The 19,035-nt window shown below is 38.0% G+C and overlaps 1 pseudogene; it reads right to left on the bottom strand.

Annotated features, from left to right (window-relative positions):
* Window positions 1-294: 294 nt before the first annotated feature.
* Window positions 295-1,240, bottom strand: LOC118655929 (annotated as a pseudogene).
* Window positions 1,241-19,035: the final 17,795 nt, after the last annotated feature.

The following is a 19,035-nucleotide window of genomic DNA, read 5'->3' as shown; positions in this document are numbered from 1 at the left end:
TAGTAGCAAGTTCTCAGTGACCTTTGGGTTCAATTTTTTTAAAAATCTGAATTAAAAGCATGCACATAAATTGTATACCGTTTACCTTTCTAGGTATCTTTGACTACAGAATAATATCACAGTTTGATTCCCAGTCAGGGCACATGCCCCAGTTGTGGGCTTGATTCCCCGGCGTGGGGTGTGCAGGAGACAGCCAATCAGTGATTCTCTCTCATCCTTGATGTTCCTATCTCTCTCTCCCTCTCTCTTTCTCTCTGAAATCAAGAAAAAATATATTTTAAAAATAATATCAACTTTTTTTTTTAACATATCAGTTATTTAATTGGGTTCTTATAAGAAATTCAGAACACCAGTTTGTGAGGATAAAGTCCATTGGTGAGAGTGAACAAAGAGCGGAGGTAGCCCTGGAGCTGAGGAACAGCTTTGATTTTTGGCAGAATTTTTGAGTCCACAGCTTTCTGGTCAACCTTGCGCTGTTCTGTAATCTCCTATTTCTCTTTCTCTGTGTTGAAGATCTCATCCTCCCGGTGTCTGGGCTTGTGCAGTTGCTTCTTCTTGAAGTAAGCATCAGTGAGATGTTTGGGGATTTTCACACCACTGATTCAATTTTGGTGGAGGTGGCGATGATAAATTTCTGGTGTGTTCTACGAAGAGGAACTCGATTGAGGGACAGAGGTCCAGTCACAAGTAGCAAGCCACTGCCCAGCTGCTTCAGGAAAACCACCCTCTTGCCTCTGTGGCGCCCGGTGAGGATGATCAGAATGGGCCCAGGAGGGATGCTGGCCCGCAGACTCCGCACATGCTGACTGGAGGGTTTCTTGCTGTGGCTCAGCAGCTTTCGAGGCACATCTTCAGGAGGGTAATATCTAGGCATGTTGCGGAGTTTAACCACTCGGTACCACCATTCTTGTCGCCACCAACTGGTTTGTGACAGTAGCAAGAACTTTCTCCTTCTTTTTCTTTTCAATCCTGGCTTTAGGGGCCGAATACTTCCTCTTGTACATGGCCTTTCGCCAATACATAGCTGACCGGGAGGATCTGCCAATTCCTCTGACGAGGATGGGGTTTCGGCTGCAGTGGGGCTTCCCTTCTTAGGGGCCTTAACCTTGCCGCTGGCATCGGCCTTCTTCTTGGCTTCCGGTTTCTTCTCCTTAGTGTCAGGCTTCTTCTCCTTGGTATCAGGCTTCTCCGTTTTCTTTTCACCCGCAGTCTTGCAAGGTGGGAAAAAAAGCAATAACATCAACTTTTAAGAGGCCTAGACTATGGCCACTACTCTGGATCATTCATTTGTTCCTAATAAAATACTGGTGTCTTTTCCAGCCTAGTATTGTTCCAGTAACAGGATGATATATATAATCTGACGGGTCATCTTTAGCCCTGTCACTTCCTAGCCCAGTGATGGCGAACCTTTTGAGCTCGGCATGTCAGCATTTTGAAAAACCCTAACTTAACTCTGGTGCCGTGTCACATATAGAAATGTTTTGATATTTGCAACCATAGTAAAACAAAGATGTATATTTTTGATATTTATTTTATATATTTAAATGCCATTTAACAAAGAAAAATCAACCAAAAAAATGAGTTCGCGTGTCACCTCTGACACGCGTGTCACAGGTTCGCTATCACTGTCCTAGCCAGTCAGTTCACTTCACTTTCTTCACTTCCTTATGTCATGTAACTGAATCACCTGTATCTTAATCAAAGCACGGTACAATCTTGAAGAATGTTTGCTTCCATTATCTCTCGCTCATCCCGTTCAATCTCCTGCCAAGTCCAGCTCAATATCTCTCCACAGGGGAACGCTTTTCTTGTATCTGGGCTTCATTCACAATCCCACTGTCATCACCATCAGTTAGACCACCTTTTCTTGCCAGAAATATTATGAACTTATCTCTCTGCTTCTTCCTATCTCTCCCCACTTCAAAGTAGTTTTTATCATGCTGCTGTCATAGTAACTGTCTAAAAATGTCACTATGAGTATGTAATTCTCCCATTAGGTGTATGGGCATTGAAAATAATAACTTCTGAGCCTTATAATTAAAGCATAATTTATCTAGAATTTAACTTTCTTTTTTCTTTTTTAAAAGTATCTGAGTATTTTTAAAAATAAATTTTTATTGATTTAAGAGAGGAAAGGAAAGGAAGAGAAAGATGGAAGATCAATGATGATAGAGAATTATTGATTGGCTGCCCCCTGCATGCCCCCTACTGGGGATGGAGCCTGCAACCCCAGCATGTGCCCTTGACTGAATTGAACCTGGAACCCTTCAGTCTGCAGGCTGATGCAGAGCTTAACTTTCTGACCTTTTCTTTCACTATTGACCTACAAAGTGAAACAACTCATGGCTTTTGCCAAGACCTGCATTGGAGATGGTGCCCTTGCAGTTAGCCTTCCCCGTGACCTCCTGACACTTCCCTCAAGGCCTGTCTCAGATCACATTTCATTGACAATGTCTTTGTGGTCCCCACCTCCACCATTTGCACCCCATCGTTCTCTAAAATATCCTTTGAGGAGACTGTACAGTATCAGTTCAGAAAAACCTAAATTCAAACCCTTACTATGTCCATTACTAATTTCATGACTTTGAATAGATTACATATCTTCTTTAAGCCCTTTTTAAAATCTGTATAATGGAGGTAATATTTTCCTTTAATGTGAAGTTTAGATGAAATCATCTGTGTGTGATACATCCACAGGCCTGACATTATTAAAGATTGTATACAGGTTGCTCTTATTTAGTAACCCTTCTTTGGTATTAACTCTGGCTTTCCTTCTAGCCATTTGAGATCTTGGTACATTTTCTATTTAATTGCACATACACTGAGTGTATTACTTATTTTTTTAATTCATCAAAATAGCAATAAAATACCTAAATCAGGAGATTATGTAAAGTGCTGAAACTGATTATTTTAGGATGAATTAGATCCCCAAGTGGATTTAACATCTGTGAACAGATGCTACACATGGTCTGGCCACTCAAGATCTCCTAGGCCTACCAGGTTTCTCTTAACCACTATTAAAGTAATTACCTGCATGCATATAAGCATAACCAATAGACACAAGACACTAGGGGGTATGGGAGGCTAGGGGAAGGTCAAGGGGAGAAAAAAAGAGACATATATATTACTCTTTGTAATACTTTAAGCAATAAAACAATAAAAAGTAATTACCTAAGCTGATAGTTCTGAGTTTATTTGATCAAATGTATAAAGGAGGGCTTAAGAACACAAAACTATAGGGCAAAAATTAGAGAACTGGAAGAAGTGAGAAACGAGAATGGTAATGGGCCATTGTCCCTGCACATTGCTCTAAACACATACATTCAGGCTGAATCCTAATTGGGAAAGTAACTCTATTATATTTTATTAAGAATGGAAATGCAAATGGAATTACCCACATTTCTAAGTGAAAACAAAATTATTTACATGATATACACAACCCAAGTGATTAGAGATTCATCTGCTACTATTAGAATTTGGGAGAACGGGAGGGAGGAAGAAACTGAGTACTTTATGACACCAGAAATAAATTAGTCTTAGGATACAAATGTGTTCTGGAATGCATTTACTGGGTGGTGAATATTCTATCCAAAACATGTAGTTTTATATACTTTTGAAGTTGGAAATTTTGATTTTTTATTACATAGAAAATAACTTTCTACAGAATTATCTCAAGCTTTAGAAAGAAAGAACAGAGCCCCTTCCAGGAATTTTCTTCAGTAGTAAAACTACTGTAAATTTGAAGCTATTTTGTTTTCTAAATGTTAAGTGGAAATTTAATCCAAGTAAACTTCTACTCTTAGGAGAGTGAAATCACTGTCATCTTTACATGAAAAACGTTGAATGAATCATGATCTATGATGGGTTATTTCAAATCTTTGGCAGTAACACAGAAATGTCTGAAAATCAGACTCAAATAAATGACACAATGAAATGAACTTTGGCTTTAGGACTAAAAAAGAATAAGTCTGTTTCATGTTGAAGGAGGAGAGGGCACACCCACAACTATCAGTTCACTGGTTATTTATGGAGGGTGGAATTCTAATAATATCAAACTATATAAGCAAATAAAGGTTACATTGAGTATGTGACTCATCTAAACACAAGGACCTTCCTATAAGGAATCCTGGCCTGGCGTGGGTGGTTCAGTAGTTGAGTGTCAACCTAAGAACCAGTTCAATTCCCAGTCAGGACCTGCATTGGAGATGGTGCACATACACTGAGTGTATTACTTATTTTTTAATTCTTCAAAACAGCAATAAAATACCTAAATTGGGAGATTATGTAGAGTGCTTAAATTGATTATTTTCATACCTGATTGCAGGCTCAATCCCCAATGGAGGGCATGCAGGAGGCAGCTGATCAATGATTCGCTCTTATTGATATTTCCCTCTCTCCCTCCCTCTCCCTTCCTCTCTGAAATCAATTTAAAAGAAAAAAAAGAATGAATCCTGAGGCTTGCCTTTTTGGAGTTCCAACTTTAATTTCCATTTGTGGATCTCAGATATTCTTTTTCATTGTGCCTAACATTTAGACAACTGAATACAGACACTGAATCTAGAATAGATCTTCCAGGAAGTCTCATTTCTTGAGGAAGGCCCTGAGTGAAGAGAAGGTGGGGAAATTGCAGTTGTGATTTGCATTTCTGTATCTCTTTTTCAGTTGTCATGAAATAATTCCATTCCTTCAATTGCTTTAATCCCTTTGTTATGCTTTGGCCCACTTTTTATTATTTCCTGCAAGAAAATATGACCACTGCCCCCCTCCCCCCCAACACACACACACACACACACACACACACACACACACACACACACACACTTATTAATTGAATTCCTTTTTGATTCTTGTGAATTCTAATACACTTTTATCCATCTTGTGTTTTACTGCTCTTTATACTTTTTCTTATTTCATCTTGTTGTATTCTAAGGTCCTAGCACTAAATAACTTCAGATATGGCTTATTCTTAAGGCGAAGAATCATGTCATTGGAGATTCTACATAGATCAGTTGGCTTTGGTCTTTTCCATCTTAAGATGGGACTGGACCTATTTTCTGTCCATCTCAGCAAGGAGACCACGAAAACCATAGGTGTGAACATGTGTTAGGTTTGGGTGCTGGTAACACATAACGGGATTTTTTTCAGTCTCCAGCTGGTTCTCTCAACCTCAGCATGATGATCATTTCACATCAGATAAATTTCTGTTATTGGGGGTCTGTGCTGTGCATTATAAGATAGATATTTGTCAGCATTCCTGGACTCTCTATGTACTCTTTGATAGTGGCATTTCCTGTCACTCCTATGGACACTATCAAAGATGTCTCTGACATTGCCAAATGCTCCCTGGAGGGCAAAATCTCCCAGGTTAAGAACCTCTGCTTTAAGAGAACTGCACTGCAATGTAAAATTCCACATACCTTTTGCTTCCCAACTGAATTTGTGATTGATAAATAGAATACAAAGCAGTTTAAGCTGATCATTATAAATCATTAGAGATCATTGATGATGTGCTTCTGGAAAGACTATAGTAGCCATTTCTACTAATGTCTACTATATGCAGATGAGCCTTGTGAAGACCTATTTACACTATGACAGGAATTTGTATTACCAAACCAATTTCTGTTCTGATTTCCTGTGAGTAGCTGTGACTTCAAACATGAACAAAGGTAAATGTAGCTGATGGTCAGACATCTAGCCAGGAATTTCTCCTTGAATGTTCTGATTAAAACATAGTCTGCCTTTTTTGAAGCATTTCCTTGAATCTTCTGGCTTTTATTGTACTTTCTCTTACCATGATTACCATCTGGGCCCTGGGCATCAATTATATATTGCATTATATTACTTTCTGACCGTAAAATAAACGTTAGAGTTGGCTTCCTAGTGAGATTACAAGCTCTATGAGCAAACATACTTCTCTTTTATAGCTCATGACATCAAATGAAAGTTACACTTATTAAAACAGGGCATAAATTTTGGAGACAAGCAGATGTGGTCTCTACTTAGGGTTCTATCACCCAAGGGCTAAGTAAACTTGCAAGCTACATAATCTCTCCATGAATAGTAGCCACTACCTGCCACATGTTTGAATTATACAACTAACTTTTGTGCATTCAAAGCAACCCTCTGATTTGAATTTAGCTTCCTATCCAATTTTCCATTTTGTCTAAAGAAAACAAATACACTGGTCATGCTAACTGGGTTGTCTGGATCCATGATTGCTATCATACTTAATTAACTGAATTAATATGTAAGCACTCTCATTTTGTACATTCATCTCTTGTGAGACTGGTTCATCTAAGGCAGTGTTTAAGAGATGAACTTCTCCCATTATACTGATAAAATTAGATTTCAGAACCATGACGATTAAGGACTTGGGAATGTGGGAAATGTTAGTGTAAATATCACATCCCCAGGCTACTTAGAGACCCTTTTTGGAAACCACCAACTTCCCTTCAGGGCCTCTTCAAATTGCAAGCTTGTTGGGTAGACCTTTTCTTGAAAGATTCCAAAAATGAATAGAGTCAGAGATCTTCCCTGTAGGAGCTTACCTTCAAGTAGTGTATGGGTTCTATAGCTGATGACTTTAGTCTACTTTTTTATCCTCAAAAGTGATTTAAAGTGGTGCAATAATGTTTGTAGATTTACATAATTTAAAAAATTAAATTAGCATTGTATATATACAGAATTATTTTATATAGCTTGATTTCAAACTTTTAGACCACATTGAGCAAGTCAAAACTTTCTCTGTATGTCATTCTTGGCTTTATAGTTGATTTTATCTGGGGAGCATATTTGGGAGGATTATGTGAGCTGTAATTATGAAAATCTATTGTTCTGTACTTCAATAGATGTTTAATATTTAATAAAATATAGAAATAAAAATCCAAATAACTATCTGAATCTTATATTAATAAAGATATTTGTAAGAATGGATATTAGCAGAATTACATATTGACCATGAAACTCCTTATTTGACTTTTGGTCTTCTTTGCTATTGTAATTAAAAGTCTTACTTTTTTATGGAGCCACAATTTAGCCAAACTCCCATAAATTACCTTATCAAATTTTCAGAACTACTATACATGGTAGATCTTGTCTAACTGTGCAAATGAAGACACTTAAGCATAAGAATATTAAGAAACTTGCACAATGAGATATAGAAAGGGCTAGGTAGCACCCTAAAAGAGAATTTTGCTGTTCAAGTTCATCTAGCCATCTTTCACCAACACTAGCTCTTAGACTTGTAGGTCACAAGAAACTGTATTAATATAATAAAGGCCATCTGTACTTGTAGGAGGTAGTGCAGCTTAAAAATGACAGATATCTGTGACCTCTGCCTAAGCTTGAATTTATAATAAATTCCTTATTTTCTTTCCCCATCCAACTAATAATGTCTTTACTGTAGAAGACATCTGAAATGATGTGACCTAAGGTGACTTCTAAGCTGGGATTTCCAAGCTACATTCTCATTCCTCCAGGGTCTCCACAGAATTGGCTCCTAGTCTTTAGATAAAGGACGGTGAGGTCATTAGGTTACTGCTTTTCATTTCTAAATAGTGGAATACCTTCTATATATTTCATTTTGTGAAGCAAAGCAGTTACCTGTTTTTCATGATAAAGTTTCAAAATCACTTTTCTGTTTGACCTCTGTTTTTAACAGAGGAAACTAAGGTTTGAGGCAGTGATGTGAACCTTTTGAGCTCGGCGTGTCAGCATTTTGAAAAACCCTCACTTAACGCTGGTGCCGTGTCACATAGAGAAATTTTTTGATATTTGCAACCATAGTAAAACAAAGACTTATATTTTTGATATTTATTTTATATATTTAAATGCCATTTAACAAAGAAAAATCAACCAAAAAAAAATGAGTTCGCGTGTCACCTCTGACATGCATGTCACAGGTTCGCCATCCCTGGCTTGGGGAGTATAAGCAATTGGCTCCAAATGGTCAGAGGGGAAAACCCAGGTAGTCTAAGTCCTAGTCCAATCTGCTGTCAGCAAGACTTTGTATTGCTGGTCTCCAGGGATACAGTGTAGGTGTGGTACATTTGGTCACCAGATCTGGCCTGGCACTCTGCACACCGCCACGAAGTCGCTGCTAATTCACCTGACCTCAGTCTCTATTGGAACAGCAGATGCTCCTGGAATTTGTTCTTAGACACAACCTCTACTTGCAAGTATCTGATATAGGCTCTGACCTGCACTATTTGAAAGCCTCCTGGAATGTCAACACTGTACCTCCATGTTGTTTAAGGTCAAGATTAGAACAAACATTTGATGATAACACTTGAACTCAGAACTACAGCTAGGCAACCTGATTCATTCCACAGACATTTTTTCAGTGCCTACCATGTATCAAAGTTGGGATACAAAACAGATAAAGCTCCTTGATGTCACTGAACTTAACAAAAAATTGGGGTAAAAGGGATAAATCATGCAGAGAAGAGGAAATGGGAAATATTAGAAGGTATCCTACTATTTCACATAGGGTTGTTAGGACATTACGAAGATACATTTATGTTACTACCTGATTATGAACAATAATGTCCTCTGCAATACTTCCAAATTAAGAATGGTGGTTTTAAAGATTATTAAGAGAACACTTCTGCGTGTGTATGAGAGAACTTCTTGAGTTTTAATCCTTTCTTGATTTCACTATTGTTACCAAAGAGTTTATGATTCATGCTTACAGATTAAAAGATCAACTACTCCCAAAGGATGATTCATTCTATAAACAAGATATATATTTTTTTTTATCTCAAGTAGCCAGTTATGCCCAGAAGCCACTGTCTCATTTTGAGATGGTCTTGCTGGGTCTCCAAGAAGATAGCTGGACTGGGCACTACTTCTGTCCTATGGCATCTGATTCCTAACCCGACTTGCATTCTGGGTAATTCTGTAGCCTCAGCTCTTCCAGTAGGCTGGTCTTAGACACTAATATGTCAGCCTGTGCAGGTTCTTGCAGAGCATGTTGAATAGCCTTTCAGTGACCCTAGACTCTTGGATGGGTGACTAGACTTCTGTTTATTTAATTCAAAACAAGAACTTAGATTGACTGAGTGCTTACTATGTACTAGATGCTTTATACCCATAATTCTATTTAATAAAGGAAATTTAATAATCTTACTTTATGAAGAATAAACTAAGGTTAAGATATCTCAGCAACTTGCCCAAAGTCATGTGACCATCAAATGGATGGGCCAGGATTTGAACCCAATTCTGTTTGATTTCAAAGCCTAAGCTTGGACTTATGGTGCAAGATTACTGTGCATAGGGCAGACTGTGTGCGTGTGTGTGTGTGTGTGTGTGTGTGTGTGTGTGTGTTAATTTCCTAGGCTAGGATAACAAATTACCACAGTCATGGTGGCTTATAATAACTAAATCTACTCTCTCATAGTACCAGAGGCCAAAAGTCTGACATCAAGGTGCTGTCACACCCCCAGCTTCTGGTGGATGCTCAGCATTTCTTCGCTGGTGTTTGTATCACTGCAGTCCTGCCTCCATCTTTATGTTGCCTTCTCCTCTCTGTGCATTTGGAGCTCCTTCTGAATTTTCCATTCCAGCTTTACAAGAAAATGTGGTTGATGTTACAACTTCAATCCTCATTTAGACCTTTGTGCATGTCCTTGAGTACTTGGAACCCATAGGGGATGAGGGGTGAAAAATTAGGCTTCTGTAAGCTCCAGTTTGTAGGAAGCAATACACTTGGAAGTGGCTGCCTAGAGAATGAATTTGGAGCTATGTATTAATCTGCCATCCAGGTAAAGGGTTTAGACATAGTTTATAGGTTTAAAAAAATAAATCAATCAAAAGAATGTCCCTGAGTATAGTATATCATCCACACAAGTGTTCTTGGATAAGCATTTTTTTCTCAATATAAAGCTTCACAGAATTAAAGAGAACTTTCCCCTTGTCTCTCTCTCTCTCTCTCTCTCTCTCTCTCTCTCTCTCTATATATATATATATATATATATATATATATATATATATATATATATATATCATGGATTGGCTGCCTCCTGCAAATCCCCCACTGGGGATTGAGCCCACAACCCGGGCATGTGCCCTTGACTGGAATCGAACCTGGGACCTTTCAGTTCCCAGGCTGATGCTCTATCCACTGAGCCAAACTGGCTAGGGCTCCCTTGGTTATATTAATGTGAAAATATGTCATTGTCTATTCATCAAAACTTATGCTGCCTTTTGTCAACTATAGCCGTGGCAACTCAGGATTAAAAACCACGTTGTTAATATTCTTCTAGAACCTCCATGCCTACCTTACTTTTCATTCTTGCTTCCTCTTTGCATCTCTGTGTTTGCCATTTAAAAGTAAATAAGAAAACCTTTCCCCAGAGCTTTAAACCCTAGGCTAAGTGTCTTTACTAACCTGATGTCTTTACATTCAATTGTCAATGATTTTAACAATCTCACCTGGTTTCCGCTAACAGTATCTCCATATCATTTCAAGAGCTAAAAAGTGACTGGAAGCTATAAATCCAAACATATCAACAGATTGTTAGTTTGGTTTACTTTATACAAACCTCTTATTTCATGGTTAAATTCTATTGCACTCAATTAAATCTCTTCTGAAGAAATGTGGTGAAGAAACCAATGATGACGTAGGGGCGGAAAGTATGGCTGTGGGCATCCGGTGGTTGGCATTGAAAATGTGCGGGGGTCATGTTTCGGCAGAGCTTGTTTGCCGAGTAGAAATGTAGACGATGATCCTTACCTGTTATCTCCAAGGTCTTTTGTTTATGTTACTTCTCCATAATGTGTATTTAAATGATCTGCTAAGAATGGATTGAGACATTTGATATTCTTTCTCTATTTCAGAATCTTTGTGCTCTGTCTGTGGTGACATTTAAGCTTGTCCTTTTCTGCAGTAACAGTAGTGATCATAGTATGCATTGTGTGTGTGGTTTTAAATCATTTCTCCTTTTCCTTTAAAAATTTTTTTTTTCATAGAGGGAGGAAGAAGGGAAGACAGAGAGAAACATTGGTGATGAAAGAAAATCATTGATCAGCTACCTCCTGCATGCCCCCCATTGGGGATCGAGCCCACAGCCCAGGTGTGTGCCCTGACTGGGAATCAAACCGTGACCTCCTGATTCCTAGGTCGATGCTCAACCACCAAGACATGCTGCCTGGGCCTTAGTATGCATTGTTATAGGCACTTTTGATAGTACTGTTGCTCAAAATACTTGATTCTCTCCCTGGAGGGTTTGTAGTCTACATCTCTTTTCTGAAGGAGTGTTTTGCTTGTCTGTCCTCTTGAATTCATGCTGACTCTGGACAGTGAATTGTGAATAGAATTGATATGGAATATTTCTCTCCAGAAGGTTTTTTTTTTTAAAAAAAATAAATTCATAGTTGTCAATCTCTTTACCCCTCATAAGATCCAAAGAGAGAGGGAGGGAGGGATGGAGAGAGAAAGAGAGGAGAGAGAGAGAGGAGAGAGAGAGAGAGAGAGAGAGAGAGAGAGAGAGAGACTGTCCTCAGTCTGAGTGAGCAAGAAATAAACTGTTATAAGCCACTGGAATCCTTTGAGTTGTTTGTTAGTGTAGAAAAATGCAGACTAAATTGATTGATAAAACCATTTTGACTTAGCAATTACATCTTTGGAAATTTATTCTCAGAAATGACTTCACAAATGAATCACCATGAAGAATTAGACATTCTCATGACATTCTTCTAAAAATATTAAAATATTAGAACCAAAACTTATCAACAATAATTTCATTAAATGATGACATATTTCTACAATATTGAGACATTTGATATTCTTTCTCTATGCAACCATGCCAAACTATGCAGTCATTAAAACTTAAGATGACAAATATTTACATATATACTTTTATAAAATTATATATGCACATATCTATATTGGTATAATATTATAACGGAAGGATATCCAACATACATTCATTGCTAAGAGAAAAATGAGGTCATAAAAGGATATAGCACAACTGATCATATTTCAGCAAAATGATAAACTCATCAAAAGAATGTATTCTTTTTTAAAATTAAATCTTTATTGTTGAAAGCATTACATATATCTCCTTTTTACCCCCATTGACCCCTTTTAGCACCCCCAAACCCAGGCCTTTACGACCCTATTGTCTGTGTCCATGGCTTATGCATACATGCGTACAAGTTCTTTGGTTGATCACTTCCCATCCACCCACCCACCCCTGCCTTCCCTCTGAGATTCGACAGTCTGTTCCATGCTTCTATGTATTTGAGTACCAAAATATATTTGTGAGAGTATAATGATTATAATAAACATCAAAAGCAGACTGAAAGAGAAGAGAGGAGAATCCATAAAATTGTGCCAGGAAGGCTGTGGGCATGTGTAGTATAAAAGATATACTGTGGTTAGCTTTACCTTTTGAATAACATAGAAAAGGCACAGAAGGACTATACTGATTATCATCCCAGTTTTGGGGTTTCCTTTCTCCAGCTGAAAGAACGGGAACTTCAATTCAAGACCATGTACTTTAGGTCACATTTCTAATTTTAGCCACACCCATGAAGGTTATTATTTCCTTACTTAATTCCTGTAGTCCTTGAACTTTGGATTGTAATTAATATGTTCTCTGAAAAAGAGTTGAGGTGCCGTATGTCTGTACACAGTTGACACATACTTCTTGTGATTATATTTCCTTCAAAATTATAATAATGTGTATAAAGTCAAGAGTAATGGAATACAACGTTATTTACTTATACTTGTAAAGACAGTATTGTATAATGGTAAAGACATTGGACATGTACATTTGTATCCCTACTTTGCCATTTAACAGTTCTGGAAACTTAAGTTACCTCATATCACTAAGTCTTCATTTCATCATCTGTAAAATAGAGATAAAAGTATTTACAATACCTAACAGGAATTTTTGAGGATTAAATAAAATCCTATATAATAAAAGGCTAATATGCAAATTGTTCCCTCAACCAGGAGTTTGGGAGTTTGACCAGGGGACGGGGCTGGCCAGCCAACCTCCCATATCCCCTTCCCCCCCTAACTGCCCCCCCTCCCCCCCCAGCCAGCCAGGCCTGATCAGCCTCAATTGGGTCAGGCCAGCTGGACCCCACCCATGCATGAATTTGTGCATGAGGCCTCTAGTCTATAATAATAAAAGCATAATATGCTAATTAGACCAAACATCCTTCTGGTCGTCCTTCCATCCTTCCGGATGAAGCTGGGGCTGTGAGGGAAGCCCTGGTCCCGGGTGCCTGAGAGAAGCCGGTGTTGGCAGCCAGGGGAAGGAAGGCCTACTCTTGCATGAATTTCGTGCATCAGGCCTTTAGTGTTATATAAAGAACTTAGCATAGGCCCAGCTGGCATGGCTCAGTGGTTAATTGTTGGCCTATGAACCAGGAGGTCATGGTTCAGTTCTGGGTCAGAGCACATGTTTGGGTTGCTGGTTTGATCCCCAGTGTGGGGTGTGCAGGAGGCAGCTGACCAATGATTTTCTCTCATCATAGAAGTTTCTCTCTCTCTCTCCCTTTCTCTCCGAAATCAATAAAAATATACTTTAAAAAAAGGAAAGAACTTAGCATAGTACCCAGAACATTGGAACATAGTAAATCTTCAAGACATGTAAGCAATTATGGCGATGATGATGATGATGGTGGTGGTGGCAATGCCTGTATGAAAGAGTCTACTGGGAAGACTGATTAAAAATAGCTAGGTATGGCCTGGTGTATTTTAAGTTCTCTGCAGAACTGGCATATATTTATAAGCATAGTTCTATATATGAGTTTTTATATATTTATCTTGTTTATAGAATGAAGTCCACAGAATACTTAGGACCCTTCCAGGGAAAGGTTCTAGCCAAATAAGGTCCTGTTTCCAAGTCAAGTAGGAATCTGTCGAAGGAGCTGGAAAACTAAAAAAGCCAGTGCAGTGCTGCTTAAAAGGGTCAAACTAACAAGGAGATGCAGCACAGACACTCGCCGTCTGCTCGCAGCATTCTTCCGGTGTAGTGCAATGCAGGGCAATCAATTCCAGTCGCAGAGAGCCTCTTCTCTAAGTTGCTCTGCAGTAAAATGGAAGAAACGGGCGATTCCCTTCCAACTGAGCATGTATTTTCCTTTTCCTGAGTACTCCTCACATTCTACTTGAGTCTAACCATCAGAGATCTTACATTTTCCAAGTTCAGTCGGCCTTCAATTGACATATTCTAATATCCCATTCTACTACCTCTCTTTTCTCATTTTCTTTTGCAATTCCATCCTCCTTTTCTCTGACTTTCTTAACTTTAAACAGTGTAGTTCCTAAGGTTCTACCCTGGGTCCTCTTCACCATTACTCTGTGATTTCTTTTCCTAGACAATCTAGGATAGCCACGCCCATAATCAGCTCTCCATTGATAATTCAAGCTTATATGTTTTAACCTTAACTTCTGAGCACTGCTCCATATATTCAACTACGAACAGGTACACTAGTATACTTTCTCAGTACTTAAAAATGGACATATCCAAAACAGTATTTATCTTCAGCTATCGCAAATGAGTTTTCTTTCATTATTTTCTATCTCAACAAGTGGTACCAAAATACACAATCTTTACAGGTCAGCATCTTCAGTGTTTCCTTCTCCTTTTACATCATCCCATATCCAAAGAATTATTACATCTTACTGAAATTAAACTGATACTTTTTGAATATTTAACTGATTCATCTACTCCCTTCACTACTGCATTCACACTAGTCAAAGTAACCATCAACATCCTTCCCCAACAAGCCACTACTATTCTCCCCCATCTGTTCTTGTCGTTTTTGGTCCGACTTTCACATAGAAGCCAGACATCATTTTTTAAAAACTTTTTTATTTTGAATAATTATAGATTCATAGGATCTTGTCAAGAAATTTTCAGGGAAGTCCTACAACCCTTCCCTCAACCTCCCCCAATGTTAACATCTTATGCAAGTATAGTACAATATTAAAATCAAGAATTTGACATTGCTATAATCCAGATTTATTCAGATTTTACCAGTTATTCATGCACTTGTGTGTATGTGTTTGTGTGTGTGTGTAGTTCTGTGCAATATTATCACAAACGTAGCCTTGCACATCTACCATCACAATCAAAATCATTTTATCAAGGAGGTCTCCTTTGACTCCCAGCACCTGCTTAGACCCCCCTGTTAGACACTCTAATAGCCACTCTGCCCTCCCCTTGTCCATCCCTCACAATTATAATTCAATAACTACTTGCATAAATTAGTTATTTAATATCTCTATTTGGTGCTATAATGCTAACTCAGGGTTTAGAGCTCTCTAGTTCATTACTGTTCCCACTGCTCACCAAGTATTTGAATACATGCATAATTTTCATTGCTTAGGTCTTTAAAATTTAGTATGTATTTGGAACTTTCTATCTAAGATGTTTTATTGAATTTATTGGGGTGACATTGATTAATAAAATTATATAGGTTTCATGCGTACAATTTTATAATACATCATCTGTATATTATATAGTGTGTTCACCACCCAAAGTCAAGTCTCCTTCCATCACCATTTATCCCCCCATCCCCTCCTCCATCTCTGCAGACCCTTCTTTCCCTCTGGTAATCTCTGTCTGTGTCTATGAATTGGTTTTATTGTTTGTTTGTTTTTTGCTTAACCCCTTCACCTTTTTCTTTTGCTTATTCCCTTCCCAACACCCCCTTTCTTTTAATAGCTGTCTGTTTTCTGTGTTCCATTTTCAAAAAGGTTTGTAGTCATTAATAAGATATTATCAAAACAGTCTTGAAAGTTTAAGAAATTAAAAATTACACAGTAGTTCAGACAAAGTGTTTTGTTTTATTTTTTCAAAGCCGAGTATGAGGAAGTTCCTCCCAGCTACAATGGAGAGTTCATAGTGAAAATACCTCTTTCTCGTTTCATGGCAGGTCAATAATTTGTCCTAAAGAATAGCATTCAATAATTTAATTCACAGTTATTTACTTCAATCAGTCAAGCCTGGAGCAAGAATTGTGATGAACAAGACGGCCTAGTTTTGCTTTGATCAGACTTGGATGTGGAAAACACAAAGATTATCTGCATTCAAGGAACACCACCATGATGTCAGATTACTTTACCCCTTATTCGAATGAAGACCAACAGCTATGGTGTTTGTTATTGAGAATTAGTTTCAGTTCCAATATTTCTAATTTTTGCACAACTAAAAGAAACAGAAAAAATATCCGTTTGAATAATGAACAGCAGAGTTCAGAGAATAGCAGCGTGTTTGAAGAGGAATGTTGGGATGTTCATAGGACGGTAATTTTCCCTAAATCTGTAGGGGATTTGGTGTATTCTGTTTGGATTAGTTACTTCAAAATAGAGGAAAAAGATCTCAAGTAACAATGTGTTGCATAATGTTGCAGGAAATCCTGTGTACAAAGTAATGCCACTACCAATGTAAAGTTGCTTTTATTTCTTTAGCAGAGTTTATAAACTGAATTTTTGTTCCAGTAAATAGACTGCAGCAATAGTTTTAAGGAGAGGGGAAGTGGTAGTTCCCCAGCATTTCCTAACATTAAATAAAACAAAACTCCAAACCCTATGAGACTGTTGTCATCTTTCCTTCAGTAAAAACTAATTAACCTCAGTTCACTTGTTTGCCAGCATTCCAGTGAGAAGAGTAAATTGTAACATTTTACTATTCTGGTCTTGACTGCTGCAAACATGGTTGAAAAAGATGCTTATGAGGCCATCGCAGAGCTCTCCGACAGGTCCTTCTGCCGAAGCCGCCTCCTCATTGGGAGGTGGAGGAGGAGCAAAACTTGAAGATACTTCATTCTGACTTAGTCCTCAGTACTTTCTTACTCCTACTTTCTTCTATAATGCCAATTTATCTGTGGCCAATTCACTCTTTTCTCCATTGAGACACTAAATGACTAGTAATTCACTTGAAGGGAAAGAGGAAAGCTAAGTTCCATAAAGGTACCTCCATCAACTTTTTTACCTTCTCTGATCTTTATTTGTCATGATACCACACTGAACTGTTTGTTCATTAGATCCATTTGACAAATGTGTATTCAGGAACTACTACTGGTGGGTTGTGTGTTAGACATGATGGTCACAATGCTGAGCAAAACAAAAAGGCATTATTTCTTCAACTAAAAAACATAGTCTAGTAAGGAAAAAAGACATCACTCATACAATTATAAAAATTAAATGTAAAAGTAATTTGTAATAATTGCTAAGGATAGACACATGGTACTATTGTAGCCACTAAGAAGGGGGATGGAATTAGGTGGGAGATAAGGACGACTTCTCTGAAGAAGTAACATTTGAATTGAAATCTGAAGACAAGTAGAAATAGCTGTAATAGCAGCAGGCAGTATGATTAAACACAGGGAGTAGATGAGGCCTAATTGTGCCTATATTTAATTAAAAACTTAAGGATTGATCTGGCTTTTCCAAACATCATATTTTTCTTTCCAGAACAAAAAAATGGATGTTAGTGATACAAATTTAGTTGCCTATAGCCGTGGTCGGCAAACTGCGGCTCTCGAGCCACATGCGGCTCTTTGGCTCCTTGAGTGTGGCTCTTCCTAAGCCTTAGGAGTACCCTAATTAAGTTAATAACAATATACCTACCTATATAGTTTAAGTTTAAAAAATTTGGCTCTCAAAAGAAATTTCAATCGTTGTACTATTGATATTTGGCTCTGTTGACTAATGAGTTTGCCGACCACTGGTCTAGAGTATTCAATTATGGTAATACTAGCTACTAAAAAATGAGACACAATTTCAATGGCTTGACGTTATAGAATTTCTTCCAGTCATGAGTCCATTGAGCATGTTTCTGCTTGGTGGTAGCCTTCCACAAAGTGTTCCAGGTACTCAGGATCCTTCTGTCTGTGACTCCACCATCCACGGGGGTCCAGCAGGTGGAAGGAGACAGTGAAGAAGGCACACCACCCTCTTTAAAAAAATGTTCAAGTTCCAAAGTAGCACACATCATTTTGCTCACATTTTATTGGTCTGAGCTAGTCATGTGACTATGCCTCTATGCAAATGGGTGCTGGGAAATGTACTCACTAACTGGGAAGATAAATCTGAGCAAAACCTACTATATTCTAGAAGGGGGAGCATAAATTCTTGTGTGGACAACTCACAACTTTGTCACACTTACTCAATGAATGCAAACTGCTGATTTGCTCTTTCAATACATTTTCAACCTTGAATTTCATCACTCTCTAGACAGTTCTGCAAACTTTTCAAAAAACTGTATCAATTTTTAATTTAACAAAACACATGCCATTAGACATTTTGTAATAAGGTATGCAAATCTTCATGGCGATAGGTATTTTTATGATATTTTTATAAGAGGAAAATATTCCTTAGCGGGAAGAAAGAAATTAGTCAGAATGCTTGTCTTTAATAATTTTTCTGAAATCTTAAGCAACTAGTTAAGTCTAATGAGTACAGAGAACATTCTTAATTTTTTACAGTTTCCTTTTTAACCGTAAACCTCTATTCATTTGTTACAGGAAATTAAACGGATTTCAATGTCTGAAAGTTCAGTTTGAGGTATTTTATTGTTACCATTCTTGAAAACCCATTGGTTCATGTGAACTTTTGCATAGTAGAATTTATGCTGTGAGTTTTTATCAGCAGACTTTATAACGGAAAATACCACAGAAGTGTGTGTATGTGTTTGGTTTGCCTGGAAGGAGCTTTAGAGAGATCAGATAAGAGTGGGGAAGGCTAATAAAGTGGGAGAAATTAGTACACATTCTGCCACCCAGAGCCCTGGAGTGAGTGGCAAATGTGACTTTCACCCCAGAAACCTTGAGAGTAGAAATAATATCTGACTCATCCATTCCAGTGAGGACAAGTAACTGGAAGTCTCCCATCTAAGAACCATAAAGCAGCAGGGCTGAGATCCTGATCAGATGCACATAAATTTCAGCATAACTGGCAAATGTCTGGAGAGTGCTTTGGGATTTCCAAAGTGCTTGCTGGGGTTGATACTTATCACTCCTGCAGCACCGCCAGAAAGAGAGTCAGACAGTTATAGCATGGTCTTGGGTTCT

Source organism: Myotis myotis, unplaced genomic scaffold (genome assembly GCF_014108235.1).
Source record: "Myotis myotis isolate mMyoMyo1 unplaced genomic scaffold, mMyoMyo1.p scaffold_m19_p_5, whole genome shotgun sequence".
NCBI lineage: Eukaryota > Metazoa > Chordata > Mammalia > Chiroptera > Vespertilionidae > Myotis > Myotis myotis.
This window is presented reverse-complemented; position numbering and strand designations above follow the sequence as displayed.